This window comes from Arachis ipaensis, chromosome B6 (genome assembly GCF_059453495.1).
Source record: "Arachis ipaensis isolate K30076 ecotype BB chromosome B6, ASM5945349v1, whole genome shotgun sequence".
Lineage (NCBI taxonomy): Eukaryota > Viridiplantae > Streptophyta > Magnoliopsida > Fabales > Fabaceae > Arachis > Arachis ipaensis.
The window spans coordinates 29,072,996-29,088,239 of NC_142441.1; the positions used below are offsets into that span (position 1 = coordinate 29,072,996).

At 36.4% G+C, this 15,244-nt stretch overlaps 1 long non-coding RNA gene across 1 annotated transcript; it reads left to right on the plus strand.

Moving 5' to 3' along the window:
- Window positions 1-153: 153 nt before the first annotated feature.
- Window positions 154-938, plus strand: LOC148554999 (uncharacterized). Its single transcript, XR_015885632.1, has 4 exons — window positions 154-211; window positions 309-356; window positions 573-720; window positions 825-938. It is a non-coding gene; the product is annotated as an uncharacterized LOC148554999 (long non-coding RNA).
- Window positions 939-15,244: the final 14,306 nt, after the last annotated feature.

A 15,244-nucleotide genomic window follows, 5' to 3' on the forward strand; every position in this document is an offset into this window, starting at 1 on the left:
AAAGAACCCAATTCTGACAGAGAACTGCTTTGATTATTGCCCAACTCATCGGTATTCTTTCACTTCAACATCTCTATGTCCAATCTTTTCCAAGACCAAATTGCTAATCTATGCGTTTCTTGCAGAGAACTACTTTGCTTGGCTTCTCAAAGTCTTGCGCCTCTGTTCTAACATTGACCTTCTTCTATTCTGTTTCCTTCTTGTTCTGACTGTGAGTTTCCTTTGCAACCGTAACTGTAACAGTAATTTTAACTATGTGATGGTTCTTGTGATCCATAACAATAACATATCATTTTTGTTGTCAAAAGGTTATTTTTTCTATTTCTGGAAGCTCCCCATGTCGCCAAAATCCTGAGGTATGTCTCTCTTGTTAAATTTTGAAACGCCAATCATTAATTTACAAATTTCAGTTTTGAGATCATGAGTTGGCGCTTCTCTCTACTTCCTTAGCTTGCTGAATTTTTAGAAACTTAAGATGGATCCCCCTGAAGGGAAGTATAGTTGATAATCAGTGAATTTAACTCCGCTTTAACTCAGCCTCGGTGCATGTGTGTGTACTTTTTTTGTTACAGATGTTTGTATTGTTGGTGTTGCAAGGACTCCAATGGGGGATCTACTTGGCAACCTATCATCTCTATCAGCAACACAACTAGGCTCAATTGTTATCAACTAGGCTCAATTGTTGCAGCTACCATGCTTGCAGTACATTGTAGAAGCAAGGTTTTCTTTTCATTCATGAATTGCCAAAATTATACACTTCTGCTGTGTTCAAATAATTTTCTTGTGGTATTTCAGTAGATACTTAACACTTTGGTCTCTTACAGGTTGAAGTTTCTGGTGGAAGAGGGAAACCCTCTAGAATAGTTGATAAAGATGAAGGATTGGGGAAGGTAAGCAGATCACAGTATGTAATTACATGTGTTAACTTATCTCTATAGCAAAATTGGTTGCAAAAAAGCAGTAAAATTATTTTATTATTGGCATTCTGACGTGTGTGTCCATTAGCAATCTGGTTTCAGAACTCTACTCTTTACCATTTTAGCATGTTTCATACCTCCCACCATATTCAACCTGTTCCTGCCACATTGTTTCATTATGCATATAACTAGTATATTTTATCACTAGTTAATATATATAACCTGTTCCTCCCACCATTGGAGTTTATTCTCACTGAATCGATTTTGTTTTATTTGTGGCTATTTGTTCTTGTAGATCGTTTGAGGGGACTTGCTCTACTCATGGTGCCATCAGAAATGATTTCACTGACTTGACGTAAGCTTACATTGCATTGCTTTTCAATCTGCTCTCTTTACATTAGTTTCGGAACTTTGCACGGAACCTGTTTGTGATAATGCTCTTTTGTATTCGTTACTGAAATTCTTAATTGCTATTTATCATTTGATAATTAAGTTAAAAGATGCACTGGCATTGATATTGATTTTATCATTTTATGGTTCTGAAGCCTCATGATTGATTTTTGGTTGTTTTAGCTCCCCTCATACTTGGTATCCACAGGCCAGAAGGAAACATCGCAGGATTATCCTGCATGTTGGTCCCACAAATAGTGGTAAAACGCATCAGACTTTGAGTCAAGTGATTCTGGTAACTCCATTTTTACAGTGTAGGATGATAGCCAAGAAAGAGGGAGGATGAGAGCTTTGTAAATGGGTTAAGTATTTTTGCGTTATGCAGGTTTTCCAGTTTTGTGATATATATACAGTAGATACCAACATCTAAAATATTATGCAGGTTTTCCAGGTTTTCCAGTTTTCCAGGTTAAGTATTATGCAGGAGATTTCTTCATTAGTAAAACACGATTTTGGGTTCATTTTCTTCATTTCTGTATGTTCATTGAAAGGACAGATTAGGGTGACAGAGATTAGAATAAATAACTTAATAAATTATAACATCTTCCATTTTGATTCATCAGGTATCCAACTGAGCTGTCTAGAAGAGCCAAAATTAACTCAGTAATGGATTGGCAACATTCTAATTTACGAAATGGAGCAGGTAGATACATTCTAATTTCAATTTTGAACTCTTTTAAGTAATGTGACTAGCCATGAGCAGTTGATTTTTTGTCTTGTAAACTTAGGGCATGATTTCATGATAACTACTGCTTGATTTTATCACAAAAACTGTTTATATCCCTTCACCTGCAATATAGTACTTTAAATTTATTGCCGCAGATTGAAAATGAGTAGGCGTGGGAGCAGAATAGTCTACGTTGGGAACCTCCCTGGTGATATTCGTGAAAGAGAAGTAGAAGATTTGTTTTCAAAGGTACTTTGCTATTTTCATTCATGAAAGAGTTTGATTTTTCATTTGCTTAATACTTACCAATAGAAACTACTTTACACCTTGTGCTGCCTTTGCTGATTTTTTGTGTCCTTGTTCATTTTAATTTTGGCAGGTTGTTTAAATTTGAGCTCTTGTGGTTTTAGGAATGTTAAAAGCTTTGATGCAAAATTTGGCATATAAAGTTGTTAAATTACTTGCTGCAGAAAATTCAGCAGATTGGCGCCAACTTGTATGAAATTTTGGGAAAAATATATACGGTAATTTTTAATGAAATAAGTTGAATAACAAATCTGATGATGATTTGCAGAACTGCATCACACTAACAAAGGAGAATGTCAAAGGCATAATCATGGTAACTTTTACTTTCTATTTGGAATTCATTTTCATTCAAACATATATAAGCTTTTTCTAGTTCACTATTATCCGTTCTCTTCAAACAATTGTTCATGTTCGACCTAATAACTAATAACGGAAATTAATAACTAATAATATTTAACTGCCATATTTTCATATTAAGAAAGGTCTTTATTTTAAATAAATTATATTAATCATATAAAACTATCCTCTTTATCTTTTGAAAACCTTAACAGTAGAATAGTAAAAATGGATTCATTCTTAATCTTACAAGCCACCTTTTTTGCAGTGCATTTATGATTGGAGGTAGGAAACTAATAACCAATGCACATTGTGTGGAACATGATACACATGTAATTTCCTTAAGGGTCCTATTTTCTCCAGGATGTAGATCCTTCAATATAAATTTTATTAATAAATTATATTATGTTCATAGATCTTAGAATTAGTTGCCGAAAGGTTATAAATAGCTACCAACTTTTTTATTGTTGTGGTTTATTGCAGGTTAAAGTTAAGAGAAGAGGGGATGATACAAAATACGTGGCTAAAGTGTGTCTCTATGAAGGTCTTGTCCTTTTTTCATTAAAAAATGAGTATTATGTGAAGAGCAGTTTGCTTAAATATCTCATATAGTAGTGAGTAAGGACATTAAGAAGTATTAGTGAATAAGTCACTAAAATTGTATTATTGCAGGTAAAATTTGATATATCTGAGGTTTACTTGTAAGCTATACCTTGCTTTTAAACTTGGAGTGAATTCATTGTAAAGTGCAAGTTTTGCATGTTTGCTTAGAAGGATATATAGCTTCTAACTCATGACATGTTCATATAGTTACTTTACTCTCAGTGAATGAACTGTACAGGTTTTAGCCAGAGGTGTTGATTGTGATATAGCTTTGCTTTCAGTAGAAAGTGATGAATTCTGGAGAGATGTGGAACCTCTCAGATTAGGACGATTGTCGCATCTTCAGGTTTGAAATAGTTTTCTTTTTATTTTTTTCCCTTTTTTTTTTAATTTTGAAAATTCTCAGTGTTTCAATGGAAAATGTTAAAAGAATATATACCATATAATTTGTAATAGAATATATTTCTATTTGCATGCTGATCAACTGAAATTTTTGTATACTTGTCTTGTAACTTGTAGGATTCTGTTAGTGTGGTGTGATGCGCATAAACTTGTTATGCTACGATTTAGGAAATTGCACGATCGGCAAAATTCCTTCCGGCAAGTGCACCGGTTATCGTCAAGTAAAAACTCACAATAGAGTGAGGTCGAATCCCACAAGGATTGGTTGAGTGAGCAATTCGGATTAGAAGTATGTTCTAGTTGAGCGGAATCAAAATTTAGATGAGAATTGCGGAATGTAAAATTGCATGAATTAAAGAGCGAGAAGCTAAATTGCTGAAATTAAAAGGGATGGGGTGATTGCATGAATTTAATTGCAGAATGTAAAGAGAAAGTGGTAGATCAGAAATGGGGAATTCATTGGGTGTTAGGAGATATTGAGATCTCCGAATCAAAACATTTTTATTCCTTCCTCAACCAATGCATTCATTGAATTTTGCTTGGCAATCTTATATGATTGGATCCCAATCCCTTGGCTCACCAATTCTCTCTAAAAACGAACAAATTCCCAATCCCTTGGTTTAAATGTTCATAAGAAGAGATGATGCTCGATCACTGATTATACCACACAGTTTCATGAACCACAATTTGGTAGGATTACATGTCACAATATCCATCCAAACCCCAATCCAATTCACTGTGAGAAAGCTTCTCTAGCATGAATCCTCCATTCCTTTCCCAAGGTTCCGAAGGATTCCAATTATGGGTAGTTTCTTTCCCAAGACAACTACCCAATGGAATTAGATCGAGAAGCTTTCTAACAAAATTCAAGAGAAAAGATTGAAGAAGAAGATAAAACTATTATTGATTCATTGAATTACAATAGAGCTCCCTAACCCAATGAAAGGGGTTTAGTGAGTCATAGCTCTGAATTCAATTACAAAACTAAAAGAAAATGATTTCCAGTTCTCTCCCCCTCAGGGGCTGGATTCCCCTTCAATCCCCCCCCTTTTTCTTTCAAATGCAGAAACTAAGGCCTTTAAATAGGCTCCCTAAATTACAAAATGAAAATGAAATTCAAAGCAAATTTCAATCAAATGAAAATAAACTATTCTAGATGATTCTTGTGGCCTTGATTTGGTGTTGTTGATGGGCCTTGCTTGCTTGAAGGGTAGAGTGACATAATTGATCCAAAAAGGATAATGATCCATTAAACTACACTCAAACGTTGCACCCCCCTTTCTTGAGTCGTCACTTTGTTCTCTTGTCAACCTTGCCAATTTGATGCCAAATATAGACTATTATACCTCGTTAGAAAGCTATGGATGTCAGCTTTCTAACGCAACTGGAAGCACCTCAATTGAATCTCTATAGCTCAAGTTATACTCCATGGAAGGTGAAAAGGTCAGCTGGCCTGATTGCATGTTGGTACTATGCTCTTCTATGCACATTACGGGGCTGTTTTCTCCCTCAATTTTTAGTATCCACCATGCATGCCATATATGCTTGGAAAGCTCTAGATGTCTTCTTTCCAATGCATTTTGAATCACCTCATTTGGAGTTTTGTAGATCAAGTTATTTATGTTTGAAGAAGGCATGGTCAAGCTGTTCCATATAACACGTTTAAGCTCCAGTTTAAGCTTAAACTGGAGTTTAAACGCTGGCACTCCCTGGAGGCACAAGCTCGAGCACGTTTAAGCTTCAGTTTAAGGTTAAACTGAAGCTTAAACGTGGAAATGGAAGAAGGCAACCCTGGAGTGTGGAATTGTCGAACACGTTTAAGCTTCAGTTTAAGGTTAAACTGGAGGTTAAACGTGGAAATGCTTCCTGAGTGGAATTCTCATTTTGGCGTTTAACCTCCAGTTTAAGGTTAAACTGGAGGTTAAACTTCAGTTTCAGCATTTCTTAGCCTTCATGATTCTGGCGTTTAAGCTCCAGTTTAGGCTTAAACTGGAACTTAAACGCCATTTCCAGCATTATATGGCTTGGTAGTTTAAGTTCCAGTTTAAGCTTAAACTGGAACTTAAACTCCACATGTGATATTCAAGCTTCCTTTATTGATTTTGTTGCTTCCTTGCCTAGCCTCTTCTTTCCTGAAATCATCCAAACAATTGTATCAAAGTCTTGCAAAATTTCATGAGAATTCTTCCATTCATAGCATTCAAGGAATATAACTAAAAACTCATGGAATTTGCATCAAAATCTTCATGTTGAATGATTTAAGACAAGCATGACTAATTGGCCCAAAATGATTACTTAAGGCTCAAGAAAATACATAAAACAACTAAAAATAAAAGAAAAAGGCTAGTGAAACTAGCCTAAGATGCCTTGGCATCACGTGGGATATCCTCCCTTCTAGCTGATGGTTTAGCTGTTGCTGTACAGGTACTGCCAATATACCATATATTATTATTAGTTACTTATTATAGAAACTTAAAGCACATATATATTTACAAAAAATTGAAAGGAGTATCTAATAATAAGTTTGGTTGGGTGACAGGCAATTCTAGCATGTGCCTTTGCTGAGAAAAATTTTGACAAAGTAACGGCTGAAGGATCAAAAGGAGAGGAAAAAGCAGGAAATTAGGACTCATAATGCTCAGTTGCATGTTGCAGTATCCGTGGCAGGCCTAGTTGCTGCCGTTGCGGCCATTGCAGCTTCAATAGAGTGTACATTGTAGAATCAATAGAGTGTACATAGCAGCCATAAGAAAGTGTACATAGCTGCCATAAAGTTCTACACTTACCATATGAGTGGTCTCTAGCTTAGCTTGCATTGTTCAAGAAATTTTAGAAAATTCTAAGGATACTACTCTACTAATGTTTGTGAGACATGAATGTAATTTTCACTCCATATGGATGTACAAGTGTATATTATTGAATAAGTAGAGTTATATGCAAAGAAATATTATATAGATAATCTATTTTTCATATATCTCAAAGAAGAAAAAAATAATATATAATTTATTTGAGTTGAGTTGAGTTTTTTTATATTTATTTTATATGAAAACAAATTTATTTTGTAATTAGAAAAATAAAAAAAAATTATATTTTACCTTATTGACGGATTTACAGACGGATTTTTTGTCTGTAATCAGAACGTGGGATGATTTTCCAAAGTTCAAATTACAGACGGAAAATTCGTCGGAAAATCTGTCTGTAATTACAGACAGAAAATCCGTCGGAAAATCCGTCTGTAATTACAGATGAAAAATCCGTCTGTAATTACAGACGGAAAATCCGTCTGAAAATCCGTCTGTAATTACAGACGGAAAATCTGTCGGAAAGTTCGTCGCTTTTGGGAAATGGATAGAAAATTTACAGAGGGAAAATCCGTCGGTAACTGGTAAAAATCCGTCTGTAATTTTCCGACGGAAAATAAATCCGTCGGTAAATAATTTCCGACGGGGCTTTTACAGAGGGACAAAATCCGTCGGTAATTTCGTCGGTAACCAAAAATCCGTCTGTAATAAAGACCGAATCCGTCTGTAAATCTGTCTGTTTTTATCCATTTTCTAGTTGTGATACTTTTCTTTTGTGCCTTCCAAGTGTTTGATGAAATGCTTGATGGGATTTTTGTGTAGATTTTGTTCCTCTTGGCCTAGGTAGAGTAATTAGTGACACTTGAGTTATCTAATTCCTTTGTTGATTGATAATTAGAAGTTGCTAATTGATTTGAATGCCTCTAAAGCTAGTCATTCCTTTAGGAGTTGATTAGGACTTGAGAAATCAAATCGATTCATCCACTTGACTTTCCTTTAATTAGTGAGGGTTAACTAAGTGGTAGCAATGAACAAGTCTCATCACAATTGAAAAGGATAACTAGGATAGGACTTCTAATTTTCATACCTTGCCAAGAGCCTTTTATAGTTGTTAGTTTATTTTCATTGCCATTTACTTTTCATGCTTCTTATCCGAAACCCCAAAATAACTCATAACCGATAACAAGACACTTCATTGTAAGTCCTAGGGAGAACGACCCGAGGTTTAAATACTTCGGTTTATAAATTTTAGGGGTTTGTACTTGTGACAAACAACTTTTTGTATGAAAGGATTAGTGATTGGTTTAGAAACTATACTTTACAACGAGATTTCATTAGTGAAATTCTATACCATCAAAAATCCATTCATCAAAATGGCGCCGTTGCCGGGGATTTGCAATGGTGTTGTGTTATTGGTTATTGTACATATGTGAATATTGTGAATAGGTTTATCTTTTGTTGTTTCTTAATTTTTGTTAGTTTTATTTTGTTCTCTCATTATGAATTCTCACCACTTTGGCTTTGAGTTTGGTTCTAAGTGTGTTGTAGGAAATGTGGACTTTAATGCTAACATGTACCAAGGATGGAACACTCCAAGATGGGAGGAGCCTCAAGGAATTGATCACTCCTATTGGCATCAACCTCCGGACACTTATAGGTATAATTCTCATCCTAATGCATGTCAATTCAATGGCTATGGTGACTCCTTTTATGACAATCAACCACTACCATATGCCTATGAATCTTATCCTCAACATGACGCTCAACCATACTCACAAGCCCATTTCTACCAAGTACCTTTATGTGACCCTTATCCGTCATATAACCAATCACCCATACCACATCCTTGTGATCATTATGAGCAAGAACCTTTAGAACCACCACAACCTTATCAAGATTACTACCATGAACCACCTCAATACTCATCATCTCCATACCTTTACCAAGAAGAACCACCTTCCTACCATGAACCCTCTCTCCAAAATAATGAACCTTCCTATTCACCCCAAGCCCCAATAGACGACCCTCTCACTTTGTTACTCCAAGGACAAGAAGCCATGAAACGGGATACACTTGAGTTTGTGACCAATTTGACCAAGGCGGTGCACACTTTAGCCCACCAATGCTTGAATACTCAAGGTACTTCCGTGACCACATGTGAAAAGTCAAAAGAAGAGCAAAGCGTGAAGGAAAAATTGGAAAATTCGGTGGAGAAGGAGGAGTCCAATTTTGTGTTGGAACAATTGGAGAAGCCTATAATCATTGAAGAAAGGGGAGAAGTGGTTGAAGATTTCGGAGATGTTGAAAGTCCATGGGAATGTAGCATCATGGAGAACTCTTCCAAGAAGCTTGATATTGATGTTGAGGAGGGTGCGCAATCTCCAAGACATATCATCATTGGAGACTTGGAAGAGGTTTATCAAGAGATGGATTCAATCATGGATGAATTTCTCTCTACAACGGAATCTTCACCCGTTGGACATGGAGTTGAAATTATAGAAGAGTATGCACAACTCCCCACACTTAAACCAAGCATGTCCTCATGCTTAAACCAAGAATGAAGTAAGGGTATGGCATTTATTCAATGGAAACTAACTAAATGCAATCTACCTATATGCAACTATCTAAATGAATGCAAGTGCTTGGTCAAAATAAATCAATTCCCAAGAAACATATATGCACAAGGGCTAAGGACTAGCAAGTCTAATCCACAATTGAATTGAGTTATTAAATATTTTTACAAACTTGCATGAAGAATGATGATCATAGGTGAAAACATGTAATTGAGCATCAAACCCTCACCGGATGTGTTTGCACTCTATTCGCTCAAGTGTTTAGGGTTGATTCACTCAATTCTCCTCTATTTCATGCTTTCCAAGATTTGTTTTTCTTCTAACAATCAACATTTATTTCATGCATGCATACAAGTATCATGAGGTCTTTTCATTGGTTGTAATGGGGCTAGGGTCAAGGTAGGATGCATATTTGGTCAAGTGAGCTTGAAATTTGAATCTTTGATAAGCTTAAACTTCCCACCTAACCCTTGACATCCTATACAATTAAGTTCTAATCTAACTACCCATTTTTTTCACCTTTTCACATACTCATGCATTTTCTTTTCATTTCACAACTCATATGCATTGATCTTATTGAGCTTCACTTTGGGGCATTTTGTCCCCTTATTATTTCTTTCTTTTTCTTTTTCTTTCTTTTTCCATTTTTTTCTATACTTTTCATATATTTTTTTTTCTCATTTTTTTTTCTTTCAAACTATATACAAGAGTACCAATGCATAAGGTCTATACATTTAATCAATACATGAGCATGTACCCAATTCCCAATATTTACAATAATAATACAAAACTACCCTTTTATTCACCCAATGTCCCAAGGTTCTCACACTTGAATGATACTCACACACACTAGCCTAAGCTAATCAAAGATCCAAATAAAGGACATTTATTGTTTTTCGCTTTAAGGCTTGTAATGTGCTAAATTAAGAACAAGTGGGTTAATCGTAGGCTCAAATTTGGCTAACAATGGAAGATAAAAGGTAGGCTACTTGGGTAAGTGAGCTAAATGAAATGATGGCCTCAATCACATAAATGCATGAATACACAAAATAATGGACATAAAGAATCAAACAAATCAAAGATTACAATCATAGAAAGAGAATAATGCACACAAGAAGGAAAAATAAGTGGTTATAAGATGTAACCACACCGTTAGGCTCAAATCTCACAAGCTTGTGTTCTTAGCTCATAAATCATGTTCCACAAAATATATAATTCAAGCAAGTTCTATGAAAAGTTTTTTCACTCAAATCAATTGGTGCCCTATAGATAGAAATCCTTGGAAAATTTCATTATTTTGACTAAGCTTATTGTGTATATATATGCAAAAATAAGAAAATGAACAAAAATCCAAAAAAACTAAAATGAAATGCAAAAGTGTTGGGATTAGAAATTTGTCACCCAAAATCGCCGACCGGTCGGACGACCTCCCCACACTTAAAAGTTTGCACCGTCCTCGGTGCACTCAAAGATGAGCAAGGGGTACGGCGACTCTCCGGATTGCTATGTGTTCTTTCTTCCACTTCCATGGTTGCTTGTGGTGCCTTCGTTATGAAAAACAAAAATATAACACCATAAGATGAGAAGATATAAAAGCAAGGAAGCATACATTGTTGGAATGAGGTAAATCACTAGAATGAAGTGAGTGAATTAGTGTGACATTAAGAAATATTAGGTGTGTGAATTCTAAATTGCGCGGTTTAGAATACACATTAGCATAAAAGCTATGTCACAAAAGAAGCATGCACTTCACTTATCCTAGTGTGCTTGAGATGCTTTAAGTAAGCTTGTAAGGTAAGACAAGCATTAGAGAAGCATGAAAGCATTCAAGTCAAACATATGGATGCATATAATCATGAACACAATGCATTAAGGTAAATGCACAACATCATCCATCAAGAGGTTGCCTAATCGAGGGAAAAGGATCCAAATCACATGGTGGCTAGCTACAACATGCAATTCAAAAGAGTTATAAGCTCGAAGACAATTCTCATCACTTGGTATTTTTCAAAAGGTAAGCATGAAGAACTCAAAACCAAGTAACAAAATATAACCTCAATCATAGAATCCAACAAAGATTATCTAAAAACATTCATGCTAAAATAGCATTTAGGCAATAAGGGATATAGCAATGTATAGTAAACAAAGTCAATACTCCAACACTTATGATGAAAAGAGAGAAAATAAAATGAAAACTAAACTAAAACTAGCTAATCAACTAACCAACTAACTAATTAACTAACTAAAATAAATGGTTATCCATGGTGTTTGGAAGTGTTGGATGAGGGGTAGAAGAAGGGAAGAAGAAAGGAGAAGGAAAGAATTGGAAAGAGGAGAAGAAAAGAAATGTGGTGAAGGAAGGAAATCCGCGCGTACGCGCGCATGCTGCGCGCGCGTGGATGGCTTATTTCGAGAGTGACGCGTACGCGTCATGTGCGCGAGCGCGCAAATAGGTTTGTGCCAAAGGCACAACGTTGGCGCGGCGCAGGCACAACTCTCTGGAAAATGTATGGAGGTTGGAACTTCTCAATCCGCGCGTACGCACGCAAGGCGCGCGCGCGTGGATGGTCGAAAATGCTGTAAGTGCGCGTACGCGCCATGTACGCGTACGCGTGGATGGTGCTCTGTTTTTCAAAATTTTTTTTCTATGTTTTTGCACCAATCCAAGCATTCCAAACCTCCAAACAGCTACCAAAACACCATAAAACCTTATTTAACATACTTAAACTACCAAACATACTCAACTAACTAAACAAAACATGAAATTAAGCTAATTCTACCAATATATACAAAAGAGAAAATGAAAGGATTTTACCATGGTGGGTTGTCTCCCACCTAGCACTTTTGTTTATTGTCCTTAAGTTGGACTTATGGGGAGCTCCTCTCAAGGTGGCTTGTGCTTGAAGCTATCCTTGAACATCCACCAATGCTTGAATCTCCAATAAGCTCCATTCTTCAATTTTAATATCTTCAAGCCTTGATGGAGTTCTTCACAAACCATGGGCTCCCAAAATTGATCCTCATATATTCCCGGATCCCATATCTTATTTCCACACCCATCTTCAAGTTGATTATCATTATTCCATTTGGGTGGCATGACCTTAGAATTCTCAATAAAGTGACCAAACATTCTCCTAGACCCAAATAATCTAGCTCTATACCAAACCGTGCAATTAAGCTTTGAACATGCAACCATAATGAGCCTAGAATAATGTTTCCAACCACTAGCCATTTCCTTTTTGCTTTTAAAGCCACAAATATGTCTAAGTTGACCATCCGTCTCAAGCAAACCATATTCAAGGGGAATAATAAAGCTTGAGTATAAGGAATTTACCCACTTGAATGAGAGAATGGATGGTGGTGGCTTGGGGAGAGATATCTCCAATGTGCTTGCAAGCTCTACTCCCTTGTTTGCTTCCTTGTCAATCTCCACCTCTTCATAAACTTCTTCATTTTCAATCCTTTATTCATCAACTTCCTCTAACTCTTCAACATCACTCAAGTCATAAATGGGAGGTTGAGAGAAATCTACCTCCACATCACTTTTAAATTCATTGGGAGAAGGTTCTTCAAATTCAAAGGATTCTTCACCAAGAAGATTGGGTGCATGATCTTCATCACCAAGGGAACTCAATTCTTGCTTCATTCTCTCCAAGTCTTCATATAGAATATGCCTTAGAGGTTGTGCACATTCCTCCTCAACATCAAATTTACTCTTCTTGGAGGGATTTTCTTTGATTTTAGCTTCCCATGGAAGTTCCGCATCTCCTAAGTCTTCAACCACTTCTTCCTCTTCTTCAATGGTCATAGGTTCCTCCAATTGTTCTAACACAAAGTAGCCTTCCTCCTTTTCCACCGGAGTTTCCAATCTCTCCTTCATGCTATGCTCTTCTTGAGCCATGGGAGTTCCTTGAGTGTCCAAAAGTTGGGATGCTAACCGGTTTACCACCGCATCCAAGGCGGTCATGAATTGTTGCACATCCCTTGTCATCTCCTTATGTCCTTGAAGAAGAACACCAAGGGTTCCATCCATTAGAGGTTGGAGTGGATAAGAAGGTTCATTGTCTTGGAGAAAGGGTTCATTATAGGAAGGTGGTTCTTCTTGGTGAGGTGGTGGTGTGTATTGAAGTGGTTCTTGGGAGTAGAAATCTTGGAATTGTGGTTCCATGTATGGCTCATATGGTTCAAAAAGAGGTTGGTATGGTGGGTAAGGATCATGGTCATATGGAGGTGTTTGTTGAAAATAGGCTTGTGAGTGTGGTTGAGGGTCATGTTGAGGATATGACTCATAGGCATATAGTGGTGGTTCTTGAAAGTCACAAGGAGATTCACCATAGCCATTGGATTGATATGCATCATAGAATGGCTCTTCTTCATAGTGCATTGGTGGAGGTTGTTGCCAAGAGGATTGATCACAAGCATATGGCTCCTCCCACCTTTGATTGTCCCATCCTTGATACACATCTCCATTATAGTCCTCATCACCTACAACATAGTTGTAATCACACTCATAGCCAAAGTGAGAATTCATAGTGAAAAGTAAAAATAGGAAGCAAAAGCTAACAAGAAATAATGAAACAAAGTCCTAGAACTAGCAAAAACTGACAAGCAATCCAAAAATCAAGCTATTCATAATATTCACATATATACAATAACCAATAACATAACACCATTGCAACTCCCCGGCAACGGCGCCATTTTGATGATTTGGATTTTTGATGGTATAGAATTTCACAAATGAAATCTCGTTGCAAGTATAGTTTCTAAACCAATCACTAATCCTTTCATACAAAAAGTTGTTTGTCACTAAAACAAACCCCTAAAATTTATAAACCGAAGTATTCAAACCTCGGGTCGTTCTCCCTAGGAATTGTAATGAAGTGTCTTGTTATCGGTTGTGAGTTATATTTGGGGTTTTGATATGAAGCATGAAAGATAAATGGTAAGAAAGTAAACTAATGGCTAAAAAGGTCTTGGCAAGGGTTGGTGGTCAAAGATCTCTATCCTAATCACTAACCACAATATGAGAATTGGCAAGGATTAATCTCATTAAATCATCCTCTAACTAGTAGTAAAGGAAAGTCAAATGAGCTATATCAATCCTAGTCCATAAGTCCTAACTCTCCACTAATTCAATTAGTGAGAACTAGAGTCAATGAATCCCAATCATCAATTACTTGGACATTAGTAACTCAAGAGTTCCTAAGTTACCTTTCCAAGCCAAGAACATAAAACTCTACTCTAAAATCCAACCGAGCATTTCATCAAACACTTGGAAGGCACAAAAGAAAAACATAGTAAATCAACAACAAGAATTAATTCTAACTACAATCAAATGTAAAGAATTAACAACAACAATTAAAGGAAACAAGATCTACATGAATTACCTCTTATTGAATTGAAAGAAAATGGAATGAACAATAGTATCTCAATTACAAAACCTAGAAACAAAATAAGAGAAATTACAACAAGAGAATAGGGATAGTGTGGCAATCATCAATTGAAGGTAGAAGTAGAAGAAGACTTGAATTAAACCTAGAACTATGAGATCCTAATCTAACCCTAATTCCTAATCCTAATTCTAGAGAGAAGGGAGAGCTTCTCTCTCTAACTCTAACTACAAAGCTAAGCTAAACTAAGCTAATTGGTAACTAAAATATGTTTCCCTCTTCACTCCTTGGGTTAAATAGCATCAGAAATGAGTTGGATTGGGCCCACAAGGCTTTAGAATTCGTTGGCCACGTTTTGCTTTAAGTGAACTAGGTGGCAGCAACGGCGCGTGCGCGTACTTTGCGCGTGCGCGCCACCATACGTGGTTCAACCATAGCAAATCTTATATCGTTTCGAAGCCCCGGATGTTAGCTTTCCAACCCAACTAAAACCGCATCATTTGGACCTCTGTAGCTCAAGTTATGGCCGATTAAGTGCGAAGAGGTCGGCTTGACAGCTTTCCGGTTCCTCCATTTCTTCATGAGTTCTCCAACTTTTCATGCTTTCTTTCTTCATTCCCTTGATCCAATCTTTGCCTCCTAAACCTTAAATCACTTAACAAACATATCAAGGCATCTAATAGAATCAAGGTGAATTAAATTTAGCTATTTTGAGTCCTAAAAAGCATGTTTTCACATTCAAGCACAATTAAAGGAGAATATACAAAACCATGCTATTTCTTGAATAAATATGGGTAAA